A 12,002-nucleotide genomic window follows, 5' to 3' on the forward strand; every position below is an offset into this window, starting at 1 on the left:
CCAGAAATGCAGCAACAGATAGAAGATGTAAAAGTCACCATAGCTGTAGAAAAAGGCATGGACCGCACATCCAAAAATCATACATTGATCTAAAGCAGTTAGCCAAAAATTTGCAAAACTGCACATGAGGTTCTTAGTTTAATATTCTAATCAGACTGTATGAATTCCTCTACCACTTTATGGTGAACCTCTCAGTGGGTCCCTAACCTAAAAGGGTGCTCCCCCTGCTTGTGCGCTGTTGCTTCGGCGGTGATTGGCGCATGGCACCGTACCTTTTAGGCTACGGACCTAATGAGATGTTCACCTTGACGTGGTAGTGGGTTTCACACAGTGTGATCAGAATGTTAAACTAAGAACCTCATGTTCAGCTTTGTAAATTTTTGTCTTTCGGTATTAGATCAATGTATGATTTTTGGATGTGCGGTCCATGTCTTCCTCTGCAGCTATAAAAGATGTAAAAATGTTGATGGATTATTTACATTTCAAAGGCTTGTATGCCGAAATATGTGGGTTGATGGGGAGGAGATAGATTGATGTTAGTGACAGACTCAGATTAAACTGAATGGTGGATGGGGTTCTGAATGAAGAATAATTTTTATTTGGGATTAGTAATAAGCGAGAGTGCTCATCATTCCTCCTTACTCGCTCGAGCAACAGTGTGTTCGAGATGCTTGTTACTCGGCGAGTAGTTTTTGAAAGTTCGAGTTCCCGCCTGCATGTTTGGAGCTTTTTAGACAGCCAATAAACATGTGGGGATTGCCTGCCAGTCACTGTAATGCCATAGCCATGCTGGTAGTGGCATTACTGTGTTTGGCTGGCCGCATAGCGTCATTGGGTCTATATAAGACCCGGGACTTTATGCTCATCACAGTCTACCAACAGAAGCAGACAGAGTGGAGCGAGGTGCTGCAGAACGAGGGACAGAGTTTTAGCTGCGGATAGGCAGTGATTCGACACCAATTTTATTTCTTTCATCTGCAACAACAGCCTTTATTAGGGCTCATTATAATAAATATTAATACTGCTGTTAGCAGTAGTTACGGAGAGATTGTGCCAGAGGCAGAGTGTAAGACAGGATAGGGTTCATTGCACTTCCTTTCTGCTGCTGGAACTCATATCGATAGTCCTTCTCAGGGCTACTAATATTCTTTTTGCTCTTAATTCTGCAAATTGTTGTGAAAACAGATATTATATGCCATTTATACTGCTAAAGATGTTCACATTTCCATTTATAGATTCTGGCCTCTCGCTTTGCCCATTTCAAGCGGGACATGAGGTGATCGCAGGTAGCGATGCCAAAATATTTGAGCAGACACGCTCACAAGAAGGCGATGGTGGGAAAGTGCAATTACTGTCACAAGAGATGGGTGATGATGAGACACAATTGCCAACAAGTGATGTTGTTAAGATACCATTCAGTAGGAGGACCAGGGTGCAGACGTGGAAGACGAGGTGGTGGACGATGAAGTCACTGAACGAACCTGGAAATGTGACATGCAGAGCGAGGACCGCAGCCACAGTGGGAGGGATCCACAGCACCACAACAGGCAGGAAGAGGCAGTGGGATGGCCAGAGACACAAGGTGTTCCCCAAAACATCAACAAGGTGGAAGTTGCCAGGCCAAGGGTTAGGTGTTCCTGAGGTGCTTTTTAAAGACTGTCCAGTTAACCCCAAAAAGGCCATTTGCAACATATGCAATGACAGCATCAGCAGGGGCAGCACAACTACTAGCTTGACCACAACCAGCATACTCAGGCACATGACAGCAAAGCACCCGATTAGTTGGGCCGAACGCCAGGGTCCAGAAACAGTGTCTGCTGGTGACACCACTGCTGCCTCTTCCCCAGTTGTACTTTCACACCAATTCCCTGCCCATGACGCAGGTAAAAAGGCATCCCAACCCTGCACCTGTTGTTGCACACTTGCAACCACCATCAGCAACCATATCCACGTCCTTGTTCCAGGCAGCGTTCAGTTGTCCCTACCTCAATCTTTGGAACGCAAATGTAAATACACAGCCACCCACAGGCCACAATACTAAAAGGCCACATTTCCAGACTGCTTGCACTGGAAATTCTGCCATTTAGGCTTGTAGAGACGGAATCTTTCCGCAACCTCATGGCAGCAGCTGTCCCTTGGAACACGGTCCCCATTCGCCACTATTTCTCCTGGTGTGCCATCCCCACATACACAAGCATGTGTCCCAGAACATCAGCCATGCCCTGACAAATGCTGCTACTAGGAAGGTCCACTTAACCACGGACATGTGGACAAGTGCTTGTGCCCAGGGACGCTACATTTCCAGGATGACACACTGGGTGAATATTGTGGAAGCCGGGACCCAGTCGGACCCTGGGACGGAACTCGTGCTACCGACCCTGAGGATTGCGGGCCCTGGTTCAATCAGGGTTTCCCCCACCTTCTACAGCAGTTCCTGCGCCTCCTCCTTCTCCTCCTCACCCTCCATCTCTGAAACGTCAACATCAGTCGCAAGCTGGAGGCACTGCAGCACTGCCTCGGCCAAGCAGCAACTGTCTCTGTTGAAGCTAATCTACTTATGTGACAAACTGCACACTGCCGCAGAGTTGTTGAAAGGTCTAACAGACCAGACTAATCTGCGGCTCTAGCCCCTGAACCTACAGTCAGGCATAGTCATTTGTGCCAATGGCCGTAAGCTGGTGGCAGCTCTGAAGATTGGCAACCTCGCACACTTACCATGCATGGTCCACGTGCTCAATTTAGTGGTTCAGTGGTTTCTTAAAACCAACCCAGATCTGCCTGAGCTGCTTGTGAAAGTACGCCACATGTATGCCCATTTACACAAGTCAGCTATAGCTTCCGCCGCGCTGACAGTGTTGCAACAGCGTTTGCAACTTCCAGCTCACCGACTAGTGTGCGATGTCACCATGCGCTGGAACTCAAAGTTACATATGTTGGCAAGGCTTTGTGAGCAGCAGATTAGCTGAGTACCAGCTATAACATACCAGTCGGTATTCCGGTCAGCTTCCGCACATAAGAGCTGATGAGTGGGCATGGATGTCTGACATCTCTGCGGTTCTCCAAAACTTTGAGGACTCGACCAAGATGGTGAGCTGCAATGATGCCATAATCAGCATAACCATCCCGCTTCTCTGTCTACACACCAGATGCAGCAGACGCAGGGGAACACTATCAATGGTTTCAGAACCTCTCACTGCCCAGGCCCTGATGCGCTGGGTACTCTGACAAGGAGGAAAAAGTTTTGGAAGATGCTGAAGGAGTACCTTGCCAACCGTACCAGCGTCCTCCATGATCCCTCTGTGCCTTACAACTATTGGGTGTCCAAGCTGGACAAGTGGCATGAACTGTCTCTCTACGCCTTGGAGGTACTGGTCTGCCCTGCCGCTAGCATTTCGTCACAGCAGGTTTTTAGTGCCGCCGGGGGTATTATAACTAGTGTTGAGCGATACCTTCCGATATCAGGAAATATCGGATCGGATTGGATCGGGCCGATACCCAAAAAGTATCGGATATCGCCGATTCCGATACCGGAAACCAATGCAAGTCAATGGGACACAAATATCGGAATGAAAATAAACCCTTTCTTTCCTTGTAGGTTAATTCTACATGAAGGAAAACAACTAACAATAATGTAGAATGTATTGGGGGAGGTGGTTGCCCAAATCGATGGGAACAGTGCTCACAGTGAAACATGAAAAGCCGGCATTTCAGCAGCGGCATACACCGGTACCTGACAGTTTAGAAAAGAAAAAATAGAGCTTCACACATAGATTAGATACATAGAAACATGTCAGTCACATATATATGAAGTACAGTGATAGTGTTGGTTACTGTACTTGTCATTTAGTGTAAAGGATTTATTTAAAAAAATAACAGTGTTTTTATGCACCGTCTCTTTAAAAAAGCCGTCCGGCAATTCCGCAGCGGTACCCGACAATTTATAACAGAAAGAATAGAGCATCACACATAGATGAGATAGATAGAAACATGTCAGTCACATATATATGAAGTACAGTGATAGTGTTGATTACTGTACTTGTCATTTAGTGTTAAAATAAAGGATTTATTAAAAAAAAAATTGGCGTGGGGTTCCCCGTAATTTTAGGCTCTAGTGGAGGTTAAGCAGACAGCTGGGGCAGATGTTTGAAGCCTGGGAAGGGGATAATACCCACGGAGCTCCCCAGGCTACTAATATCAGCCCCCAGCTGAATACCTAGCCTTTACTAGCTATTAAAATGGGGGACCCCCCAAAAAAGATGACGAGGGGTCCCCCCTATTTTAATAGCTAGCAAAGGCTAGGCAGACAGCTGGGGGCTGATATTAATAGCCCAGGAAGGGTGCCATGAATATTGGCCCCCTCCCACGCTAGAAACACCAGCCGTCAGCCGCCCCAGAAATGGCGCATCCATAGGATGCGCCAATTCTGGCACTTAGCCTCGCTCTTCCCACTGCCCTGTAGCGGTGGCAGTGCGGTAATAGGGCTGGGGTTGATGTCAGCTTATAATGCCAGCTGACATCAAGCCCAGGTTAGTAATGGAGAGGCGTCTATAAGACACCCCCATTACTAGCCCCATAGTCAAAGTTAAAAAAAAAACCACAAACACCCAGAATAAAGTCCTTTAATTGAAATAAAGACACAATTCTTTATTGTTCTAAATTAAACCATACTTACCATCACGCCCATTCCAGCTGAAGCCAACGATCTCCTGCAAAAAAAGTAAAATAATAAAGCAACATCATCCTTACCTTTCGATGGTTCCCAGGACAGCTCCAGCTCTGCTACATCGAGATGACAGGCTGGACCGCAGCAGAACGCTGCCATCCAGCCTGTCATCCCGCAGACACTGAGAAGCGCAGGCTTGCTTGTGCTCCTCAGTGTCTGGCTGTGACGGCATCCAGATGAGCCGACAATGAACTCAGCTCACCTCATGCACGTCACTGACAGCGTGGGAGAATTCTCCTGCGCATGCGGTGAGCGTGAGAGACTCGGCTCATCTGGATGCCGTCACAGCCTGACACTGAGGAGCGCAAGCAAGCCTGCGCTTCTCAGTGTCTGCGGGATGACAGGCTGGATGGCAGCTTTCTGCTGCGGTCCAGCCTGTCATCTCGATGTAGCAGAGCTGGAGCTGTCCTGGGAACCATGGAAAGGTAAGGATGATGTTGCTTTATTATTTTTCTTTTATTGCAGGAGATTGTTGGCTTCAGTTGGAATGGGCGTGATGGTAGGTATGGTTTAATTTAGAACAATAAAGAATTGTGTGTTTATTTCAATTAAAGGACTTTATTCTGGGTGTTGTGTTTTTTTTAAAATACTTTACTAGAAATTCATGGCGGTCATGTCTAATATTGGCATGACCCCATGAATTTCGGGCTTAGGGCCAGCTGATAATGCCAAGCTGGCCCTAACCCCTTTATTACCCAGTGAGCCACCACACCAGGGCCCTGGATGAGTTGGGTACAGCGCCAGAAGATGGTGCTTCTATGAACGCGCCATTTTCCGGGGTGGCTGCGGACTGCAATTTGCAGCGGGGGGGACCCAGAAAGCTTTGGCCTCCCTGCGCTGCAGATTCCAGCCCCCAGCTGCCTAGTTGTACCTGGCTGGACACAAAAATAGGGCGAAGCCCCACGTATTTTTTTTTTAAATTATTTCATGAAATTCATGAAATAATTAAGAAAAAAAGGGCTTCCCTATACTGTTGTGTCCAACCAGGTACAAATAGGCAGCTGGTGGTTGGGGGCAGCCCGTTCCTGCCTGCTGTACCTGGCTGGACACAAATATAGTGCGAAGCCCCACGTCAATTTTTTTAAAATTATTTCATGAAATAATTTAAAAAAAAGGGGTTCCCTATATTGTTGAGTCCAACCAGGTACAAATAGGCAGCTGGTGGTTGGGGGCAGCCCGTTCCTGCCTGCTGTACCTGGCTGGACACAAATATAGGGCGAAGCCCCACATCAATTTTTTTTAAATTATTTCATGAAATAATAATAAAAAGAAAGGACTTCCCTATATTGTTGTGTCCGGCCAGGTACAAATAGGCAGCTGGGAGTTGGGGGCAGCCCGTTCCTGGATGCTGTACCTGGCTGGCATACAAAAATATGGCAAAGCCCACGTCAAAATTTTTGGGAAAAATTAATTAAAAAATAAATAATAATTTAGGGACTGCATCTTTATTAACCCCTCAAGTGTCATTTACTGTTAAAATAAAGGATTTATTAAAAAAAAAATTGGCGTGGGATCCCCCATAATTTTAGTCTCTAGCGGAGGTTAAGCAGACGGCTTGGGCAGATGTTTGAAGCCTGGGGAGGGGGTAATACCCACGGAGCTTCCCAGGCTAGTAATATCAGCCCCCAGCTGAATACCTAGCCTTTACTAGCTATTAAAATGGGAGACCCCCCCAATAAAATGATGTGGGGTCCCCCCTATTTTAATAGCTAGCAAATGCCAGGCAGACAGCTGGGGGCTGATATTAATAGCCCAGGAAGGGTGCCATGAATATAGGCCCCCTCCCAGGCTAGAAACACCAGCCCTCAGCCGCCCCAGAAATGGCGCATCCATAGGATGCAGCAATTCTGGCACTTAGCCTTGCTCTTCCACGCTGCCCTGGTGCGGTGGCAGGGGGTAATTGTGGTGGGGTTCATGTCAGCGCCAGCTGCCATGAAGCCCAGGTTAGTAATGATGGGCGTCTATAAGACACCCCCATTACTAACCTACAAAGTGTTTAAAAGAAAACACACACTACACCCAGAAAAAAATAATTTATTTGAAATAAAACACACCATTTTATTTAATTCTTAGTTTAGTAAAAAAAATAGTTACCTGTCCACGTTCCTGCGCTGATCTCCCATGCACAGCTGTCACATCTGGAGAGGGTGACAGCTGTGCATGGCTGCTGTAAGCTCACACTGCCGGGAACACGTCCACTCCCGGCAGCGGGAGCCACTGACTGAGGTCACCGGAGTGCATTCAGTCAGCGCAGCTCCGGAGACCTCCTTTACGGCACTGCTGTACCGTGGGAATTTCTCACGGTACAGCAAGGCCGTAAAGGAGGTCACAGGAGCAGCGCTGCCTGAACTCCGGCGAACCCGCTTATGCAATGACGGGGCTGCTTTACGGCCCCGTCATTCTAGCAGCGGCAGCGGTTTAGAGCGGTCACATTCTATGTGGCTGCTCTAAACTGGAGATCATCATGGGACACTCGTGGACTACTACGGAGGGGTAAGGATAAGGTTGTGGTTTATTATTTTATATTTTATTACAGGAGATCGATGGCTTCGGGGAATTAGGTGTCTAGGTGAGTATTGGTGTAGTTTTTTATTTTTTACTTTATTTTAAGTGACGATCGGCGGGGACAGGTAATGTATAAACTAATTTATTTTAGGTAACCACTGGCCACCAATGAAATGTATTTAAATTTATTGGGGACCAACAACCCCCCCCCAAAAAATGTGGGCCTAAATAAAACATGTATAGGGGCAAAAATAGAAAACTATGGGGGACAAAATAACATATGGGCCAGTTTAAAGGGCAATTTAAATAGCAGGATCAGGCTGATGGGAACTACTGCTCCCATCAAGCTGATCCTGCTGGCACGAGTGGACGGGGGACAGCCATAGGCCGATGGGAGTAGTAGTGTCACATCGGCCTATGTCTGCCTGCACGCACACATCCCGCACAGACACGTCGCACAGACACGTCGCACAGACCAATCATGACGGGCTGTGCGGCCGTGGGAAAGTTCATGTGAGTTCATGCAATGCAGTCAAGCATGAACTCACATGAACCCTCTGAGGGCACCGCGGCGACTTCAAATGAACAGCTGATCGGATACCTCAGCTGTTCATTTGAAATAACCGGCGGGAGAACGCAGCACAGAACGGGAAAGCCGCGGTGAAGTCTTTTCACTGCCGGCTTCCCCGCCCGGGTCCTTCGCTCCCCGCTCCCTGGTGCTGCACTCCCCGCCCGGTCCTAACTTACGATCGGGATGGGAGGTGGCGAGGGGAGTGGAGGATCGGGATGGGAGGCTGCGGGGAAGCAGTATGGGGCTGTGTGATTGTTTAAAAGCCGGCAGCTTTTTACCGCCCGCCGGCTTTTAAACAATCAGGAGAATTCTCTCACGCTGGGATGGCATTCTGATGACAGGCTGGATCGCAGCTGAGCGCTGCCATCCAGCTTGTCATCCTTCAGAGACACTGCAGAGTGCAGGCATTATGGGAACTTCCGATTCCGGTATTCGATATTGTAAAAGTATCGGAACTCAGTATCGGAACTCCGATACCGCGAATATCGGCCGATACCCGATATTACAGTATCGGAATGCTCAACACTAATTATAACTGATATGTGCATCCGCCTGTGAACTGAAAATGCTGATAGGCTGACTCTTATCAAAATGAACAAGGGCTGTATTGGCCCAGACTTCTCAACACCACCGGATGACAGCAGTGGAACATAAAATCAAATCCAGTGTTTTTGTTTTTTTTCTGGTCTATTCCCATACATCCTTTTCCACCCAAACATGGGTATACGCTTCAGGATTTTGTCTTTTTTGTGTCGTCCTCCTCCTTCTCCTCCTCCTCCACCAGCATATCATCAGCAAGGTGATCATGCTACCCTCACTATACATTTTTTAAGGGTGTTTATGATGCTCGCATTAATAATTTTTAGAGGCCTACCTCTAACATTTTTTGATATACAGTACAGACCAAAAGTTTGGACACACCTTCTCATTTAAAGACTTTTCTGTAATTTCATGACTATGAAAATTGTACATTCACACTGAAGGCATCAAAACTATGAATTAACACATGTGGAATTATATACTTAACAAAAAAGTGTGAAACAACTGAAAATATGTCTTATATTCTAGGTTCTTCAAAGTAGCCACCTTTTGCTTTGATAACTGCTTTGCACATTCTTGGGATTCTCTTGATGAGCTTCAAGAGGTAGTCACCGGAAATGGTTTTCACTTCACAGGTGTGCCCTGTCAGGTTTAATAAGTGGGATTTCTTGCTTTATAAATGGGGTTGGGACCATCAGTTGTGTTGTGCAGAAGTCAGGTGGATACACAGCTGATAGTCCTACTGAATAGACTGTTAGCTGCTTTTTTCTTGCCATAATATAAATTCTAAGTAAAGAAAAACGAGTGGCCATCATTACTTTAAGAAATGAAGGTCAGTCAGTCCGAAAAATTGGGAAAACTTTGAAAGTGTCCCCAAGTGCAGTTGCAAAAACCATCAAGCGTTACAAAGAAACTGGCTCACATGAGGACCGCCCCAGGAAAGGAAGATCAAGAGTCACCTCTGCTTCTGAGGATAAGTTTATCCAAGTCACAAGCCTCAGAAATCGCAGGTTAGTAGCAGCTCAGATTAGAGACCAGGTCAATGCCACACAAAGTTCTAACAGCAGACACATCTCTACAACAACTGTTAAGAGACTTTGTGCAGCAGGCCTTCAAGGTAAAATAGCTGCTAGGAAAGCACTGCTAAGGACAGGCAACAAGCAGAAGAGACTTGTTTGGGCTAAAGAACAAAAGGAATGGACATTAGACCAGTGGAAATCTGTGCTTTGGTCTGATGAGTCCAAATTTGAGATCTTTGGTTCCAACAACCGTGTCTTTGTGCGACGCAGAAAAGGTGAATGGATGGACTCTACATGCCTGGTTCCCACCGTGAAGCATGGAGGAGGAGGTATGATGGTGTGAGGGTGCTTTGCTGGTGACACTGTTTGGGATTTATTCAAAATTGAAGGCATATTGAACCAGCATGGCTGCCACAGCATCTTGCAGCGGCATGCTATTCCATCCGGTTTGCGTTTAGTTGGACCATCATTTATTTTTCAACAGGACAATGACCCCAAACACACCTCCAGGCTGTGTAAGGGCTATTTGACCAAGAAGGAGAGTGATGGGGTGCTACACCAGATGACCTGGCCTCCACAGTCACCAGACCTGAACCCAATCGAGATGGTTTGGGGAGAGCTGGACCGCAGAGTGAAGGCAAAAGGGCCAACAAGTGCTAAGCATCTCTGGGAACTCCTTCAAGATGGTTGGAAGACCATTTCCGGTGACTACCTCTTGAAGCTCATCAAGAGAATGCCAAGAGTGTGCAAAGCAGTCATCAGAGCAAAAGGTGGCTACTTTGAAGAACCTAGAATATAAGAAATATTTTCAGTTGTTTCACACTTTTTTGTTAAGTATATAATTCCACATGTGTTAATTCATAGTTTTGATGCCTTCAGTGTGAATGTACAATTTTCATAGTCAAGAAAATACAGAAAAATCTTTAAATGAGAAGGTGTGTCCAAACTTTTGGTCTGTACTGTATATGTATACCCCCCAGGGAAAAATGTATTCCAGCCCATGCACTTAGTGCATGCGCATTACCAGTCTAGGATACCCATTCCTTAATAATGGGAAAAAAATGTTTTCTGAGGCCCTCCACTACGTCTCTTCAAAGGGGTATTGGAGTGCCTCCTTCTAATTTTTTATATCCCTTGCACTTAGTGCATACGATTTACCAGTCTAGGAGACCCACTCCTTAGTAATGGGAAAAAAATATTTTTGGAGGCTCCACCTTCTAGTTGAGGGAACATTTTTGGAAACCAAAAGAGCCAGTGGGTTCTATTAGTATATGATCGAGTGCCTTGTTGTATGCTGTCAGGTGGTCGTCACATACGGAGTTCTCACACTGTATACAGGATTTCACAGTGGGGACAGGAGACTTTGTACAGTAAGTACAGAAGATCTTGGTCTCCTCCATATCAGTCTGAGTAGATGCGAAACGCTCCACTATATTCCACAGCAGTGTTGATAAAATAACAGTCCTTGGTGCTGCTACGTTAAACTAATAGCTTTTTTCAGGGCTAATTCAAATAGATTCTATTCTCTAATAATACCGCTCTTATCTGCAATTCATGTAGGGTGAGCTATCGCAGTATGGATAGCGTATAACAGTCATCTAGTCAGGGATTATTGCCTTATAGTCCTTGCTGCTACAAACGAACCCCCAAAAAAGAAAAGTCTATTCTATTCCATATTAATACCGATGTTAGTTGCATTTAGAATAGGGATAGGTGCTAGGTATCATCTGCTGGAAATGAGTGGTCATTCTGGTCACATACATCTCTTCCACTGTCCATAACTTGATTGCTTTTTTCAAAACACTCATTAACAGATTTGTGCTTTTTATGGTGATCTGTACTCAGAAATTCATCAAAGCAGGCAGGGTTGCTTGCGTTCCTCTACAGTTTGATGCTGCCACGTATGAAAAAAAAATCTTTTCAGGGCCAATTAAAATCTAGTCTATATTCTACAATATTTTCTCTCTTATCTGCAATTTGTGTACGGTGAGCTGTCGCATTAGTGATAGGGTATTACAGGCATTTAGTCAGGGATTATTGCCTTATAGTCCGTGCTGCTGCAACCGAAAAAAAAAGAAAAAAAAGTCTATTCTATTCCCTATTAATACCGCTGTCAGCTGCATTTAGTATAGGGATAGGTGCTAGGTATCATCTGCTGGAAATGAGTGTTCATTCTGGTCACATACGTCACATACATCTCTTCCACTGTCGATAACTTGATTGCTTTTTTCAAAAAACTCATATACAGATTCATGATTTTTATGATGATCTGTACTCAGAAATTTATCAAAGCAGACAAAATTAACTGATTTAATGTGTCCATTTGCAGTTTCTCTGTAGCATCTGTATGTAAGAGGTAGTGGCGGGAGACTTTATGCTACTAGAGCTGTAATTACCACTTCAGAACTCCCCAGTGCTTTATTTCCATCCATTTCTGGGTGCTTCTTGAAGTATGTTTGGGGTCATTGTTCTGCTGTAACTCATGACCTAGGAAGCAAACCCAGCTGTCTAACACTGGGCACTACATTGTGACCTAAAATCCATTGGGAATCTTCACATTTCATGATGCCTTGCACAAAGTTAAGGCACCCAGTGCCAGAGGCAGCAAAACAACCCCTAAATATCTGTACTGTATTCTTTTATT

The sequence above is a fragment of the Phyllobates terribilis genome, unplaced genomic scaffold (assembly GCF_046119375.1).
Source record: "Phyllobates terribilis strain yellow unplaced genomic scaffold, ASM4611937v1 Scaffold_11__3_contigs__length_659146591, whole genome shotgun sequence".
Classification (NCBI taxonomy): domain Eukaryota; kingdom Metazoa; phylum Chordata; class Amphibia; order Anura; family Dendrobatidae; genus Phyllobates; species Phyllobates terribilis.